Source organism: Taudactylus pleione, unplaced genomic scaffold (assembly GCF_031769625.1).
Source record: "Taudactylus pleione unplaced genomic scaffold, aTauple2 ptg001314l, whole genome shotgun sequence".
In the NCBI taxonomy this organism is placed as follows: domain Eukaryota; kingdom Metazoa; phylum Chordata; class Amphibia; order Anura; family Myobatrachidae; genus Taudactylus; species Taudactylus pleione.
In genome coordinates, this window is record NW_028285714.1 from 4,702,214 (window position 1) to 4,719,539 (window position 17,326).

Sequence of the window (17,326 nt, forward strand, 5' to 3'; positions counted from 1 at the left end):
GTTGCTATGAGTGGATCCTCATCCCAGAAGGGGACTAGGAAGAAGGCTACTTTTAGTAGATCAAGATGACATCTTGTTGGGTCTGAAAGAACTGCCTACAATGAGTGACATGTCTACCATGACTTTGTTCGATACGGACACCATTCAGAGAATGGTGGATGACTATTTTAGGGATAACATCCAAATAAGCATGTCAGACAGTCCATTTCACTACTGACAGGAAAAAGAGGCAATTTGGAGTCCCTTACACAAACTGGCTTTGCTTTACTTAAGTTGTCCACCTCCAGTGTGTACTCTGAAAGTGTTTTCAGTGCAGCCGGGAACCTTGTCAGTGATCGTTGTTGGAGGTTACTTCCCCAAAATGTGGAAAAGATGATGTTCATCAAAATTAATTACAAATTCCATGAGGAAGACCTTTACCAGCTCTTAAGTCCAAAAAACACAGAAGCATCTGTAATGGTGGATTCCAGGGGGGACAAATTCATATTGTGTGAAGAAAAAGAGGATTCACACACTGATGAAGATGACGATGACCATATCTAATCTAATGTATTGTAAAGCCAGTTTGTATGGGATCATTGCACCAATGGTTTGTTTGGACCCCCACAAAACAAGCTGCCAATCATTTCAGCTGCAAGTGGCAGTCCCTGTCACTGAAGTGATTGGTTTGTTAAACTGTGAATGTCTTGTTTCATATATACAACATAAGGGTGGGTTGGAGGGCCCAAGGACAATTCCATCTTGCACCTTTTTCCTTTCCATTATGTGCTGGTTGGGGCATTGCTGCCTGACATTTTTAATGTTATGGTATATGAATGTCCAGTAATTGTAAAGGCCGCAGACAGCATCTCCTGCATGCCCTTTTCATTTTTTTAAAGAAAATTCTGAACCAAATGCTGCTTGTTGTGTCACCCCGAAGGCACAAGTTGCACAGTGACATTCAGCCAAGGGTTCTCAGCCTTTAAGGCTGCTACATGGCCCAAAGGCCACCTGTAATCACTCCTCACCAGCCCTCGAGGCTGTAATGGCCACAACTTGCAAAATCCAAGAAAGTTAAAATAAGCAATAGATGAAAGAGGAACTCTACATAGTAGTGGAAAAATTTCAAGACATACCTGTATATAAAATTGAACCTGAAAAAGGAGGTAATGTAATGTTAACTTACAATAGACAGCATTTGCTCCCAATAGGACAAGAGGTTTGTTTGGAAGGTGTAAACCAAATATTAATGTACCTCCTTCACGTACAAAACTTACAGAGGGGAAGAATACATTCCTGGGTCAATACAATGTTGACAATAGTAAAGAATAGTGTCAGTTTGAGTGGCAGTAGGTGGCATCCGGCTGGACGGAAGCTGTGAGCAGCAGTGAGAACAGCAGCGCCGGCAGAGTCCAGGCTGTCAGCTTGAGCAGTTTATGTCAGAGTACAAGCAGCTGCTGTTCACATGATTAGGAGGGGGCTGACCTGCTCTAGATCAACAGCCAGAGTGAAAGTAGTGGCAGCAGAATTACTGTGAATTGTCATCCAGCTGAGCTGTGAGTAATGTTAAATCATCACACCCCCATAAATGCCACCTTAGCTCCTCAGCTAGTATATCTAAGGACTGACTACCCGCTTTGCTATTAAAGCACTATGTTTGAAAAAACAGACACATAGGAGAATTTAACCTCATTAGTTCAGTAATTAACTTTAGATAAGGAACGCATAGTTAGAAGTTGGGGGAGTGCACTAATAGAGGAATTCTTCAAAAGAAAGAAAAATAGATCAGGCAGTGTTGGCATGCTGACTGAAAGCTGAAAGTTGTTTTAATACACTGCTGATAAGGAAGGCAGTTGTAGTCTATTAAACTTTTTTCAAAGGGATCTGTAGCACAGCAACTGTTTGGGGAAGAGGAAAGTACAGATGTGCCTAGCTAGTTTGTTGCTCCATACACCATGTAGCGCACCATGCATCTCATGCCACACACTATGCCATGAGTCGTACCACACAGAATGTTACGAAACGGAAGCACTGGAAAAAAGTCATAACATGTAATACAACTATTTGACCACCAGGTGTCCCTTTTCCTAAACTACACAGCATATGCATCTGTTTTCCAATGCATTTTCTGTAACACCACCCAATGATTGGCTGACAGAAGTAGTGATTCTGTACAATATATTACAGCATTTTCCTAATGGAATCAGGGCTGTAGAGGAATGTCTAATAAAGTTTTAAATCATTAAGTGTGTGAGTCCTGTACTTTTATATAGAAATATTTCACATGCATGCACAGCTCTGTATTACACAGACTGTGCGTTTGATGCTGCACACTTGTGTCAATGTCGGCGCTGTCCCAGACTAGTGATTTCATGACTTCAGGGACTAGTAGCGGGCTGTTTTTAAAGAGGGATCTCAGTATTACAAAATGACTGTGCATTTTAAAATGCACACTTGTGGCACTGTCATCACTGTCCCAGACACTATACTGATTTCATGATTTTAGAAACTGGTATCGGGCTCTTTTTAAAAGTGAGGTCTCTTTATTACAAACTGATTGTGTATTTTAAGGCGCTCACTTGCGGCACTGTCAGCATGTCGGCGCTGTGGTGGCTGTAAGATCAGGGGGTTGCAATGTGCGACACAATGGGATCTCTGGCATATGCCTTGTGGAGCTGCTTCATACACCAGTCAAGCTATGCTGTGGTATATGGAGGATCACAGTACTACATATGCCCAGTGGGTTGGTAGTCACACACAATGGTACCTCTGGCACATGCCCAGTGGAGTTGCTCCATATGCCAGTTGAGCTATGCTGTGGTGTACGGAGGATCATAGTACTATGTATGCCAAGTGGGTTGACACACACAATAGGATCTCTGGTGCATGCACAGCAGAGCCGCTCCATACACCATTTGCGCTTTACTGTGGTATACGGAGGATCTTAGTATTACACATTCCCAGTGGGTCAGGAGTCACACACAATGGGATCTCTGGCGCATGCCCAGTGGAGCCACTCCATACGCCAGTCATGCTATACTGTGGCATATGGAGGTTCATAGTACTACACATGCCCAGTGGGTCAGGAGTCACACACAGTGCATCCCAGACTTAGACACTATAGTGATTTCATGACTTTAGGGACTAGTAGCGGGCTGTTTGATAGAGGGATCTCTGTATTACAAACTGAGTGTACAATTTTAAACGCACACTTGCGGCACTGTCGGCACTGTCTCAGACACTAAAGTGATTTCATGATTTTAGGGACTACTAGCGGGCTGTTTGAAAGAGGGATCTCTGTATTACAAACTGATTGTGCAATTTAAAATGCACACTTGCGGCACTGACGGGACTGTTGGCGCTGTCCCAGACACTATAGTGATTTCATGATTTTAGAAACTAGTAGCTGGCTCTGTTTAAAAGTGAGGTCTCTGTATTACAAACTGATTGTGCGTTACTGTAAATGCCATGTTCCCAGTAGAGAAGATACTTTGTGTTAAAACGGAAGACATAAAAGTATTGAAAGTATCCAATGTAGCAAAGGTTAAGTATTTAGGGGAATTTTAGTAAATATACTAGAACACATAAGCACCTACTCTGGCTTCTGCTCTGTGATCTTCCTTATTATACTAATAAGCACAACACAAAGGGAAAATTAAAAGTAATGACTACATGAGTTTAACCTTTTAGTGAAAAGCACTGGCCTAGAGGATATCTGTGACATTTGAATACTTAATTAATAGAGGAATGCAGTTATAGTCAACAAGGAAAACTATTACCTAAGGAGTTACAAGAGTAAAACTATTACGAAGGGACAATAGGAAAACAAGCAGATCTACAGAGTTACTTCCTTTTTACTGCAGTATAACAAGAAGGCATATTCATGCTACGGGACTACAAATAACTTACAAAGAAGACACTTTAAGTTACAGAGGACTTTGATTTAATGACATAATGTGCTATACAGTATTTGGAGATTCTATGAATATAAAAGATAGTTATGATGTGAGAATATCTACTAAATTCCATTAATATTGAGTGTACAGTGTATGCATGTAAAGTGGTTATTGTGAACATAGACTGTATGTGTAATGTTATGTAAACTAATGCATGCTATCTAATATAAAACTAAAGAAAAGTATTTCAATCTATATGTGAGTTTACTACCTGAAGGTGTTAAGGCAAAATCCTGCACAATCCGAACCTGAGAAGAGGAGAAAGGTGGTTAACTCGGGTATATGTAAGGACTTTAATATGTTGTTATGCCATTCACAATAGCTTTACACAACAAATTAGAAAAATATAATCTGTCTTTAGTGTGCCTAGATTTATCCAGGCAAGCCAACTCAAGTGTATTATAGAACAAATTAGCTTGGGTGGAGGCACTTTTATTTTACCTGTAGAGGGAGGGTTACATTATTGAGGTTAATAATAGTGTAGGAAGAAACATAGGACCAAATTATGTGATTTTGTCTATTTTTATCATTAAAAAAATACAGAACCAAAACCAAAACACGTGAGGGTGATTTTGGCAAAACCATAACCCTATGATGAATTTGAACCAAAACACAGGATTGGCACATAAATCTCTAGTTATTTCTAGAAGTTCGACTACAAAATGATGCAGTTTTCATTTGTTTCAGTAATTTTTGCGACCACCTGGAGAAGACAGACACAATGTTCTTATTATATTAGTATATATTAGGTACATTTTATATAAGGGAATTATATAAATGAGCTAAAACATATTGGACTATTTATCTACAGTTGGTCACAACACCAGGGAAAATATATTATCTTACACATAATACTTGCATTGCATAAGTGTCAAATTTAAATACTTGGATGCATTACATCATTTAAACCCTCAGCCAAGTACCTTTAAAATTTATATCAAACTGCAAATAATATAGACTAATTCACCAAATTACAAACCATCTGCAATATTGGGTACAGTTTTATGGCATTCAGTAATAGATACTGAAAAACTTCACAATAGCAAATGAACAAAGCACTGACATATTCAGTTTTCTATTAAAAAATGCCAATATATTTGTCCAGTATACTGAGGACAATGCACATGACATGGAAATTCTGTGCCATAGTATGTAATAAAATGGAACATTGGCTATGCAATTCACTGACAACTAAATTTCACACATGAAGTGGTATCTGTAATTATATCTTATAACTGTTGTTATCCTTTCATGGAGTTCGGACCTAATCAGAGATAGTTGGTAATGCAGCAACATACCCAACACCTTTTCCAATAGTTGCTGCGTGAATGTGCAAATGCTAATTTCAACCTTCCTTTTGTGCATACTAGTTGGCAGTCTCATGGAGTATTTGAGTAGTGAGACACCCACTTTCAGGCTGCATTGTCTGTTAATTTATTATAGAGTTTGTAAACATACCAATATTGACACAACAGTCGCACCATCAACATTTGCAGCAGCTAAGGATCTAATTTTTAATACTCTCTTCAAAACAAACTAGACATGGCCTCTAAAGCATTGGAATTGCAAGTGGGAGTGCAGAATGCCCATAACACTCCCATAATACACCCATGAAATGGCCCCTTTTTGCGATCACTGTAGGTCACTTCCCAGTTTACACACTGCCAATAGTTCGCAAACTTTTTCTCACATGTTGCCAATGCTGTACACAATTGCGAATGTCATTGGACACTTGAGTTCATACATGCACAGAGAAAAACATCACTCAACTCTGTATACTCTAAGATTCTCCTTAAAACTTGGACTGTAATAGTAGAGTTTGGGAAAACTGTGATTTAAGCTATAAAATGAATGTAAATGCAACCATGCTGTGATGTGTGATTGGTTAGATACCTAATTTTTCCCAACCCATGCATCCTAGTGATTCCAAAATCACACCTAAACTGTGCATAAACTTCTGGTATATTTCTATGATTTTGGAAACTCCTGGCTTTTATAGAAATAACAATTTTATGTCAAAACCATATAAAATATGGTGAGGCTTTGATTCTGATTAAAGTCTACATACCTTTGTAGGAAGACATCTGAATGTTTTCTCTTTTTTGTGTTAGGAGTCAGACAGGCATTTTTACCTTATTTATATGCAGCTCTAGATAAAATGCTTTGTTTATCCAGGTCCTTTCCAGGTAATTTAAGGTTCCTGCTAAAAGGATTCTATAATTGAATGTACATTTGTTTAAACTCCACCAAACCCCCTCTTAGTCTCCTGAGTAGAAATAATATTATATTATTCTGTGTGGGGTAGATGTACTGATGTGTCCACCACATACACATTTCCTAAAATCTAGCCATATGGCTAAATGTGCGGTGCCTTTAAATCTGTGAATTAGCCACAGCTTGAAATTTTTCTTAAAATTTGTTACTTTAATCTGATACTTAATACAAATACTTTTGCAGGAAAAAAATGGGATCTATCTAATTTCTACTTGTCGTGGTGCATCTTAGCTGTGCTGACATCTCATGCTAAATGAAGCAAAAAAGGAAAGGTGTATGAGGACACATCTGTATAAAGATATTTAGATTCAGACACTGGTGGTAAAATCTTATCTCCACCAAATCTGCTCTTCTAAGCACAGAGAAGTCTACTTGGAGATTCATATCCATTGTGATAATACATTAGAATAAAAATTATTCTATTCTTATTGAATATCAGAATTATTATTATAGTTTAACCTGCCATGTTTTCCCACAATAAGCAAGTATTTATTGCAATGAACATTAAAATATGTTTTAATGTGGGGCTTGGAAATTTCTAGTTAAGCTCCAGGCAAAGAGAGGTTCTTAGTCATGACTATAACATGCCACTTATAATATGGTTAAGAATCAAAACAACAGGATTGTCAGACAAGCAATGGCCATTCATAAAGCAAATGTTAATGTCTTAAGCTAAAAGAAAATATAAATAGGACACATACAGCAAATGGTAAGGGCAGCCATGGAATAACAGAAATATTAAGAAGACTCAACACTGTGGACCTTATTCAGAGTCTCTTGCTAGATGCGATCACTCGCCCCCAGCGTATGCAAATTTGTCAAAGTGATGCCACGGGAAGCGATCGCTTGCCAAGGCATAAGCACGCCCACCATGTCTTAGCAAGCAGCCAGTGTATGCCCAATCGCACAGGCAGAGCTGCCCACCAGCACACGTCATCTCCAGGAAGTTTATTAAAACATTGGTACATCGAGGACAATTGGAAGTGATTGCAGCGCTTGTGGTTGCCTTACCCTACCGCAAGCACTGTGAGGACTTCAGTGTAAAAATCAGGCATGTGACGTATACTATGACACTGTGTGTTAATTATGCATGCCTCTAAAACAGAATTGAAACACTCAGGTATGCCTGCGTTCACACCTCCACTCCCCCTTTATTAGTGTCCTGCCCCTGTTACCACCCACAAACAGCCTCTCCTGTCTCTCATTTCACTGGGCTGTCTTTGCTGGGCAAGCGAGCGGCCTGCGATCGCACAGAGTAGTTTGCGCACATGCAGAATAAAGTTTTGCACATGCGCGTACGCAAACCATCGGGCCACTTGCGAGCACACGGCGCTAGTGAGAGACTCTGAATGAGGTCCTCAATCCACTAATGGAGAAGTCTTGATGGGAGGTAGCTACAATAATAGAACAGAGTGTGAGGTCCTGGTTTTGTTGTGGGCCTGGGGTGGTTATAAGTGCAGGCACTGAAGCAGCTTTAAAAATAAATGTTTCAGTTTTTAATGAGTGGCTTAACAGGCATGAATGTGGCAAAACAAAAGTCCAGGTATAGCACTAAAGTGCACTTGGGAACTGTAGTGAGGCAATGGGAAAAAGTCCAAGTAGTGAAAACAGAAGGAAGTCCAGTATTCCAGGTTTTGGTGAGACTGAAATGAAAGTGCAGGCTGAAGAAAATGTCCAGAGGAATGCAAGTGGAGGCAAGGTGCAGGGTAACAGCTGACACAAGGGAGAGGTAATGGAGGAGGCAGGAGAATCCAGTGGGCTGGAACAGGCAGGGTGAAGCAGGCTAGGTAATGATCCCAACAGACAGGTGAACAAGCACAGGAACTCTCTCTCAGCTCTCGCTGAGAAACATGTTGCACTGGCAATGAAAGGAAGCTCTGCACTCCCTTAAATACCCAGTGCCACACTGTGACAGGCCAAAGAGAGCATGTGACACACCAGGGTAGGGAAACTAGGTCACATGTCTGGAGGCAAGATGGCGGCACCCATGCCAGAATGGAACAGAAACATCACCAGGCCTAACCAGACCAGAGTGACAGTATGCCTGCACAGGACTACGCACACCAAAGCACCCTTCCAGACAACAGCACCACCACCAGATCCTCCTTGCCATAGCATCCTCACAGGTATTACCTGCTGGCCGGCATGCCGATAAACCCTGTTTGTGACAGTACCCCTCCTCATGGGTGGCCTCAGGACACTCACCAGGCTTTTCAGGATGGACAGCATGGAATTTCCTGATGAGTGCGGGAGCATGGATATTCCGGGCATCAGTCCAACAGTGTTCTTCTGGACCATAACCCTTCTAGTCCAGAAGGTACTGTACTCGACCCCTACAGACACGAGAATCCAGAACCTGGGATACTTCAAACTCCACACCTCTTTCAGTCTGGATGTGAGGAGGAACAGGGAGAACTTTAAGTAATTTGTTTAGGATTAAGGGTTTTAGTAAGGAAATGTGGAAGGAGTTGGTGACTTTTAGGTATGAGGGTAGCTGAAGGTGATAAGCCACAGGGTTGATTACTTCGGTGATGGAGAAGGGCCATGGAAGGTACTCTGAGCCGTAGGTTCCAGGTGGATAACCAAACCTGGTCTCCAACTTGCATGCAAGGTACCTTCCTTCGCTTCTTATCTGCCTGAAGTTTGTAGCGAGAGGACGCTTTCTCCAAATCAGTATGCACTGGACCCATATTGATGCAAATCTCCATACAGTATCTTCCACTGCTGGCACATCAAAAACAGGCAGACTTTGGAACTCAGATACTCGATGGAGACCATAAACAACCTGAAATGGAGTTTGGTTTGTGGAAGAGTGGTAGAAGGCATTATGAGCAAATTCAGCCCAGGGCAGCAAATTGCACCAATTGTTCTGAGATGAAGACATAAAAATTCGTAAGAAAGTCTCATGGTCTTGATTGACTCTCTCTGTGGACCCATTGCTTTGTGGATGATAGGCTGTGGAGAAGTTTAGCTTTACTTGCAGAACAGAACATAGAGCTCTCCAAAATCTTGCCACAAATTGAGAACCCCGGTCTGAGACTGTTTCGGCAGGATGTCCGTGAAGACGGAATATGTGCTGGACGAACAGTTGAGCTAAATTCGAAGCAGTAGGCAGTTTCTTTAGAGGTACATAATGGACCATTTTCAAAAATCGGTCAACCACGACCAAGATGGTAGTGTAACCCTGAGAATTCAGCATATCAGTTACAAAGTTAATGGAGAGATGCATCCACAGAAGTGATGGAATAGGCAGGGGCAACAACTCACCAGCTGGGGCTTGACGTAAAGATTTGTGTTGTGCGCATGAAGTACATGGAGAAATAAATTCCAACACATCAGTTTTCATCGATGGCCACCAGTAGGCTCTCTTTAAAAATTCCAGAGTCTTCCGAGTATCAGAATGACCTGCAAAATGTGAGGAGTGAGCCCATGTGAGAAGCTGCTTCCTTAACTCCAGGGCCACAAAGGTTCTCCCGGTAGGAGGTTGTAACTGTAGGGTGGCAAACACCCTTGACTCCAGTACGGGGGTACTGCATAGAATTTCAGAATTGTTATCACAGGAGAGGGATCTAGACAGAGCATCTGCTTTCTGGTAAAGTGCTCCAGAACTGAAAGTCAGAGTGAACTGGAAATGTGCCAAGAATATTGCCCACTGGGCCAGACAAGGACTCACACACTGGATGTTCTTGAGGAAGAGGAGGTTCCTATGATCAGTGAAGACAGTGAAAGGAAACTTAGCCCCTTCCAACAGGTATCGCCATTCTTTTAGCACCAATTTCACCGCTAAGAGTTCTTGTTCTCCTATAGCATAGTTCCTTTCAGCAGGAGAAAATTTCCCGGAAAAGAAACCACAAGGTTGAACTCGGTTATCTTCATAATGCTGGGACAGAACAGCTCCCACTGCCTCTGATGATGCATCAACCTCCAATAAGAAAGGTCTATCTAGGTCTGGTTGTCTGAGAATTGGAGCTGTAATAAAAGTTTGTTTCAAAAGCTGGAAGGCTATCTCTGCCTCAGGTGACCATAGGGCAGGGTTAGCACCTTTACGGGTAATGGCCGTGATGGGAGCCATCAAAGATGAAAATCCCTTGACAAAGCATCTATTGTAATTGGCAAATCTGAGCAGTCTCTGATTGGCTTTCAGTGTTTGAGGTCGAGACCAATCCAGGAACACCTGAACCTCTTTGGGGTCCATTTCTAGACTGGAGCCAGAAATGATGTAACCAAGGAATGGCAATCTGGGTACACTAAAAACACATTTCTCCAGTTTGCAGTAGAGGTGATTCTTCCTTAGATGTGATAGCACTTTCTTCACGTGTTTATGATGCTCTTCTAGAGAAGATGAAAAAATCAATATATGGTCCAAATAGACAACTACTGAAACATGTAATAAGTCCTGGAAAATTTTGTTAACAAAGCCTTGAAAGACAGCAGGGGCATTGCACAATCCAAAGGGCATCATGAGGTATTCAAAGTGCCCATCTCTGGTATTAAAAGTGGTCTTCCACTCATCACTTGGACAGATACGAATAACATTATAGGCCCCTCGTAGATCTAACTTAGAAAATATGATGGATCCTTTGACTCTGTCAAATAACTCGGTGATTAATGAAGGTGGGTATTGATTTTTGACCATTATATCAGTGATACACTGGTAGTCTATACATAGTCTTAATCCACCATCCTTCTTGCCAACGAAAAAGTACCCAGCTCCTGCAGATGAAGTAGAAGGATGAATGAATCCTTTCTCCAAATTCTCTTTGATGTATTCAGACATCGCTTTGGGCTCTGGCAAGGATAGAGGATAGGAGGCATCTTGTCAGGCAATAAATTGATTGGACAATCCCATTCCCTGTGAGGAGGTAAAATATTCGCTTGTTGTTCAGAAAATATGTCAGTAAGCATTTGATACTCCTTGGGAATTGCTGGAGATACTAATGAGACTGTTTTCCTCACAGGTTGTATCTTGGGAAGACAGGATTTCTGACAGTCAATGCCCCATGAAAGGATATGCATCGAGCACCAGCCAATCCTGGGATTGTGCTGGCGTAACCAAGGTAGCCCTAAAATGATTTCTTGGGAGGCCTCATATATTACTAAGAATTTCAGACACTCAGAATGGAGTGCCCCAATACGGACCAGTACTGGTTGAGTTTCCTTGGTGACAACTCCGTTAGCCAGATGACGTCCATCTACAGCGGTCAGGGAAATTGCGTGATCAAGGGATGAACAAGGAATCTGTAGCTTGTTAACTAAGCTGGAGGTCAAAAACTTTCTGGCTGCTCTAGAATCTAGAAGAACAGTAACGAAGACAGATTTTGACTTGAGATCTATGGCTAAGATCAATATGAAATCTTTAGAATTTGGGGACAGGCTCATAACTCCTAACTTGATGTCCCCAGGGTCAGTTAGGAGCAGGCATTTCCCAATTTTCAGGAACAGGAGGCCACCAGGTGACCCGATTCTCCACAGTATAGGCAGAGGTTTTTTAATATTCTTCTCTGACGTTCCTCTTTGGAGAGATGGGTATGATTCACCTGCATTGGCTCTTCATGTGTAGAAGGAGGGATTGGATGGGTAGTAGAGGGAGGAGTAGATGACCTTTGCCAGACAGTTCTGTACTTTTCAGCCTGACGTTCTCTGAAGCGTAGGTCAATCTTATTGCAGAGGGAAATCATATCATTTAGGTTAGCAAGAAGGTCACGGGTGACCAGATCATCCTTTAGTCGATCAGAAAGCCCATGCCAGAAAGCTGAGGTGAGGGCTTCCTCATTCCACTTGAGTTCTGATGCTAAAATCTGAAACAGTTCGGCATATTGGCTGACAGGATGGGTTCCTTGTTTCAGGCTCATCAAAAATCCTCCTGAATGATGTCACAAAGTCAGTGTAGTTATCCAGCAGAGAATCTGAATGCTCCCAGAGTGGGGAAGCACAATCCAAGGCTGAGCCGGACAACAGAGACACGATGTAGACCACTTTAGCTCTTGCAGTGGGAAAATTATCAGGCTGTAAGGTGAAGTGTATATCACACTGATTCAGGAATCCATGACAAAGCTTGGGATTGCTGTTGAATTTACTTGGCATAGGAAGGTGTAAGCGGGGGGATGTCCTGTAACCTGTATTTGTAGACAAAGGAGCAGGTGTAACTACTGTTGCACTAGGAGTGGATAGAGCAGTTTGCAAATTATCCTGTTGTTTAGTTATTTCTTGCATGAACTGAGCCATTTGGTGCTGCATAGCTTCCAGGTTTTCTAAATGGCCTGCATTACATCGGAATAAATCCACTCCAGGCTCCTCTCCCATGGCCGGGTCCAAGGGGTCAGTGCAAACTGTGAGGTTCTGGTTTTGTTGTGGGCCTGGGCTGGTAATAGGAGCAGACACTGAAGCAGCTTTAAAAATAAATGTGGAGTTTTTAATGAGTGGCTTAACAGACATGAATGTGGCAAAACAAAAGTCCATGTATAGCACTAAAGTGCACTTGGGAACTGTAGTGAGGCAATGGGAAAAAGTCCTAGTAGTGATAACAGAAGGCAGTCCAGTATTAAAGGTTTTGTGAGACTGAAATGAAAGTGCAGGCTGAAGAAAATAATGTCCAGAGTGGAGGCAGGGTGCAAGTGGAGGCAGGATGCAGGGTAACAGCTGACACAGGTACTCAGGCAAGGGAGAGGTAATGGAGGAGGCAGGAGAATCCAGTGGCCTGGAACAGGCAGGGTGAAGCAGGCTATGTAATGATCCCAAGAGACAGGTGGTCAAGCACAGGAACTCTCTCTCAGCTCTTGCTGAGAAACACGTTGCACTGGCAATGAAAGGAAGTTCTGCACACCCTTAAATACCCAGTGCCGGACTGTGACAGACCAGAGAGAGCATGTGACACAGGCAAGATGGCGGCGCCCATGCCAGAACGGAATGGAAACACCACCGGGCCTAACCAGACCAGAATGACAGTATGCCGGCACAAGACTACGCGCAGTCAATGCACCCCGCCAGACACCAGCGCCACTGCCTGATGCTCCTCGCCATAGCATCCTCACAGGTATTACCTGCCGGCCGGCATGCCGAGAAACCCTGGTCGTGACACAGAGCAGACACAGGATATTCAGGAAGAACAGTATACACAAAAACTTAGAGCATAAAGCTGTCCAAAATATAGGATAAAGGGGCCTATTTGGTAATCCATTTTTTCCTCAAAATCTTATGGAAATAGTGTTTTCTGCCAGATTTAAGTATCAGAGCTATGTTAACAGCACCCTATTGGTGTTAACAGCAGTAAAATGGACACTACTGAGGACAAAAGGGATTTAGTAGACACTATTCCAGGTGATTTAATGGTAAGCAAGCAATTTAACTAAGCAATGAAAAACCAAGTCAGATGCCGGGTTGCATAGGGAGAGGAAAACAGCAGAAAGAAAGAATAATGCCACGTCATTGCTACAGCCTCATCTAGAATACTGTGTTCAGTTCTGGTAGGCCATATCTCCAGAAGATTAGGGTTTTGAATGAAGATGATTCATGCAATACTGCCTGAGGAATTTGCCAGGTGCTATTAAATTCATTTAACTTTTAAGTGAGAATTTAATTTTTTATGCTTTATTTTTTAAGCCTGATTTTTAATTTGTGATACTGTATTTTTAAATTATTTTTTAATTATTCCTTTAACTATTGTTGTCTACAATAGTGAAAATTATTTTGTTATTTTCAAATTTAATTTATTCATGACAATAGTGAGTTGTTTTATTATGCCATTAATCTATCTAATGAATCATGTGATTATTACAGTATTTATCTATTTTTTGTAGGGTCATCCCTTATTTTCCAAATGCAGCCCATACTATAGCTCATGTTTGGGTAAGGGGGTGTTTGACAATTTAAATCTTAAGTGCTGACAAACCTTTACCAGTCCTATATTGCTCAGCTCACATTTATGGAGAGAGAAGAACTAGGTTCTTATAGTGGAAGTGTCATAATTAAGTTTTCATCTATAAAGTAGATGAAAGTATTTTCAATACCCTTTGGGTTAAGTTGGGAATCCCACTAGGTCACTATAGGTCAAAGAGATTGGGCATCCATTGGCACCACTCCTACATTCATTTTGGTTAGAAAAAAATAAACTGTAAATTAAAAAATATAGTGTATAAATTTAATTGTCTACCAAAATGTCAGGTTTGAGTGGTATTTTCCATGCCATCAATATTAATACTGATATGTTCTGAACAAATCTAGTTTAAGTAGTAGCAGAGTGAAATAACTGGGCTTAAAAATAATTGTAGGAGAGGGAATAATCTAGTTAAAAGCATATTTATCTACTAGGGTTGGTGTCCTGCCACTGACAGAAATAAAAATAGGATGACAGTTTAAGAATCAGGAAACTCAACATACATATGTATTCATCAATATCACAGTTGAAATCACTGAGATGAAGAATAGTATTGTCAGTAGAGGGAAATAGAAAGACATTGAATCGAATGGGAACTAGGAGTAGAAAAGGCATGTCTATAGATGACATCTATATATGATAAATATATGGTAAAATAACAGCATGCATCTCATAGGAGGGAAAGATATAACAGGGCAATGCAGAAATGTGCTCATCACAAGAGTGAAAATATTCATTGACAAGTGCAGAAGGGATTACAAGTGCCCAGAAGCCTTTCTCTAAAACCTCTCAAGAAACACTGCATTATTATGATTTCCAGCACTTGTATCTAAATTTATGGAATGCATGATTTGCAGACCTGTTCGAAACAGAACATATGCAAAAACACATATATTGAATATATATTTATTATAGTTCATACTGACTGAGAGTATGAATAGTTTTCTGAAATGAAACACCCTTTATTTAGATCCGGAACTAGTTTGTGAAGATCTACTACTCCATAGTGACTATTGGTGTAAGTACCTCGTATTATCAGATAGATGATCAAACACTAACGGATAGTGCAGCCTCAACATTAGATACATACTGAGAGAGCCAAATCAGATGTGTTTGTCAGGGAACATGCATGTAAATGTGTGCAGGAGAAAGTAAATTAGTACATGGATTGGACTGGAATAGAAATATGGTTTTAAGGGTTAAAAAACCGTACCAATGAAAGTGAAAAATGAAGACAGATGCAGATATCCAAGGGCTGGGTAGCAAATTTAGAGGGGTATCTTAATACATAAGGGATATTTATTTAACCTTCTAAAGAGGACAAATGGAGGTGTTAACTAAAGCAAGCACTCATATTTGGGCTATAATTCATCATTTCATTGTATGATACCTAGAATATATTTGGTTGCATGGGTAACACTTCCACTTTTGCTCATTAAGGTGTAAAAGTGATAGGGTGTGAGATCTGAAAATGTGCGAGTATAGAGCTATACACGCACATCTTTAGAACTCACCCTATGTTATAGAGTGTGAGAAGATGAAAACTTGCATGTTTCTCACAGCCCCACAACTCGCAATGGCAAACTTTGTGTCCAGATGTTTGCCATTGTGATGATACAACTCGACCAATGTAATAGAGTACAAGTTTTTAATTCGCACATTATTACTGACCTAAGTCTCATAAAAAAACAGACCTGCTTCAGGCTAGCAAGTATAGCCTGAGCAGGTCCAAGTTACACAGAAACATGTACAGATCCATGATATCCGTGCATGCTTCTGTGTTAACAAAAAAATTGTAAAATGTGAAAATAAAACAAAAACAGATGTGGGGTTCCCCCCTAAAAGTGATACCACCACCGGGTTTTACTGAGCCAATCCTGGTTGTGAAAATAGAGGGGGAAAAATGTATGGGTTCCCTGTATTCTCCACAACTAGCACCGAACTCTCTCTAGCGGGGATGTAATGCCACAGCCGGGGGACCCCGCCACCAGGTCCCACGGCCAAAGTATTGTCACCTGACTGCTGATCAGCCAATGCTGGGGATCCTTTGAGTAGTGGGGACCCCCCAATAATGAGGTTTCCCATTTCCAGGACACCCCAGGTCTGTGATGATAGCCCGAGGCTATCCCCGGCACCCCTTGGTGGTGGGTGCTGGGTTGATTGCATAAATAATAGATCCATAAATATTGTCTTTACAGTAACTAAAGGTCCCATCAAGCCTCCCCACATGCTGGTACTTGGAGAACCAAAAGTACCAGCATGTGGGGCATTAAGGGCCTGCTGGTACCTTTAGTTCAGCTGCAAAATAAATATTAAAATAAACTTAGCACACCAAAGGTTGTAATATTTTATTTCACATGGAGATGCTAATCCACCGATGTGCACATTAAGACCTTTGGCTGCACCTTCGAACATTGCATTAGCACTATGGAAGCACAAAAACTCCATCTAATTATGGCCGTCTGTGTCAGTGCAACTGAGGCAAAAGACACAGTGGATGACTCCAACACACCAGCGACAAGCACATTGTCACAACCTCCATAAAGCGAGGTGCACTGCACAAAGGTATGGATATTAATTTCTGGCTTAACTACTTTCATTCCCACATAATACACATACAGTTTTGCTGGAAACTTGTGTGGCTTGTTGCAAAGGAATTTATGCTTGAAATAAGTTGCAGGGAAGTTTTTATCTGTAAATGGGAAGAGAGATGTTGAATAAAGGTGTAGTATTTGTACTGTACATTAATAGTGTGAACAGTTATACTGTGTAGTGATGTGTGTAATTATATACAGCACACTGGTGTGTTTATTGGTAAATTGTGTTGGATAAGCATGAATTATATAAGTGGCCAGCAAATGGTGTTTCTGGAGCAAATGGAAAGTACTGGTAATAAGTGTATTTTAAATAGTATTTACATCTTTTCAAACAATAAGTTTCCATGAAGCATCATAAATGCTAAGGAATACACACTAAACTCTGCCACTTCCCCACACCCTAAGGGGTAAATTTACTAAGAATTGTGTTTGGCCATTTTTGGAAAAACAGAAATTTGCCAAAGCCAAAACACAGGAGTGTTGGTTCGACCCAAACTTAAAAACATGGTTGTTCACAGTAATACGACCAAATACACCATTGGCCGAACTCAGAAGTACTGTACTTTCCATAAAAATCACTGAGACACAGGAATTGACTAAAAATCGGGTTTGCAAACACGGGAGTAAATTAGTCAAGCTCTGCCAAA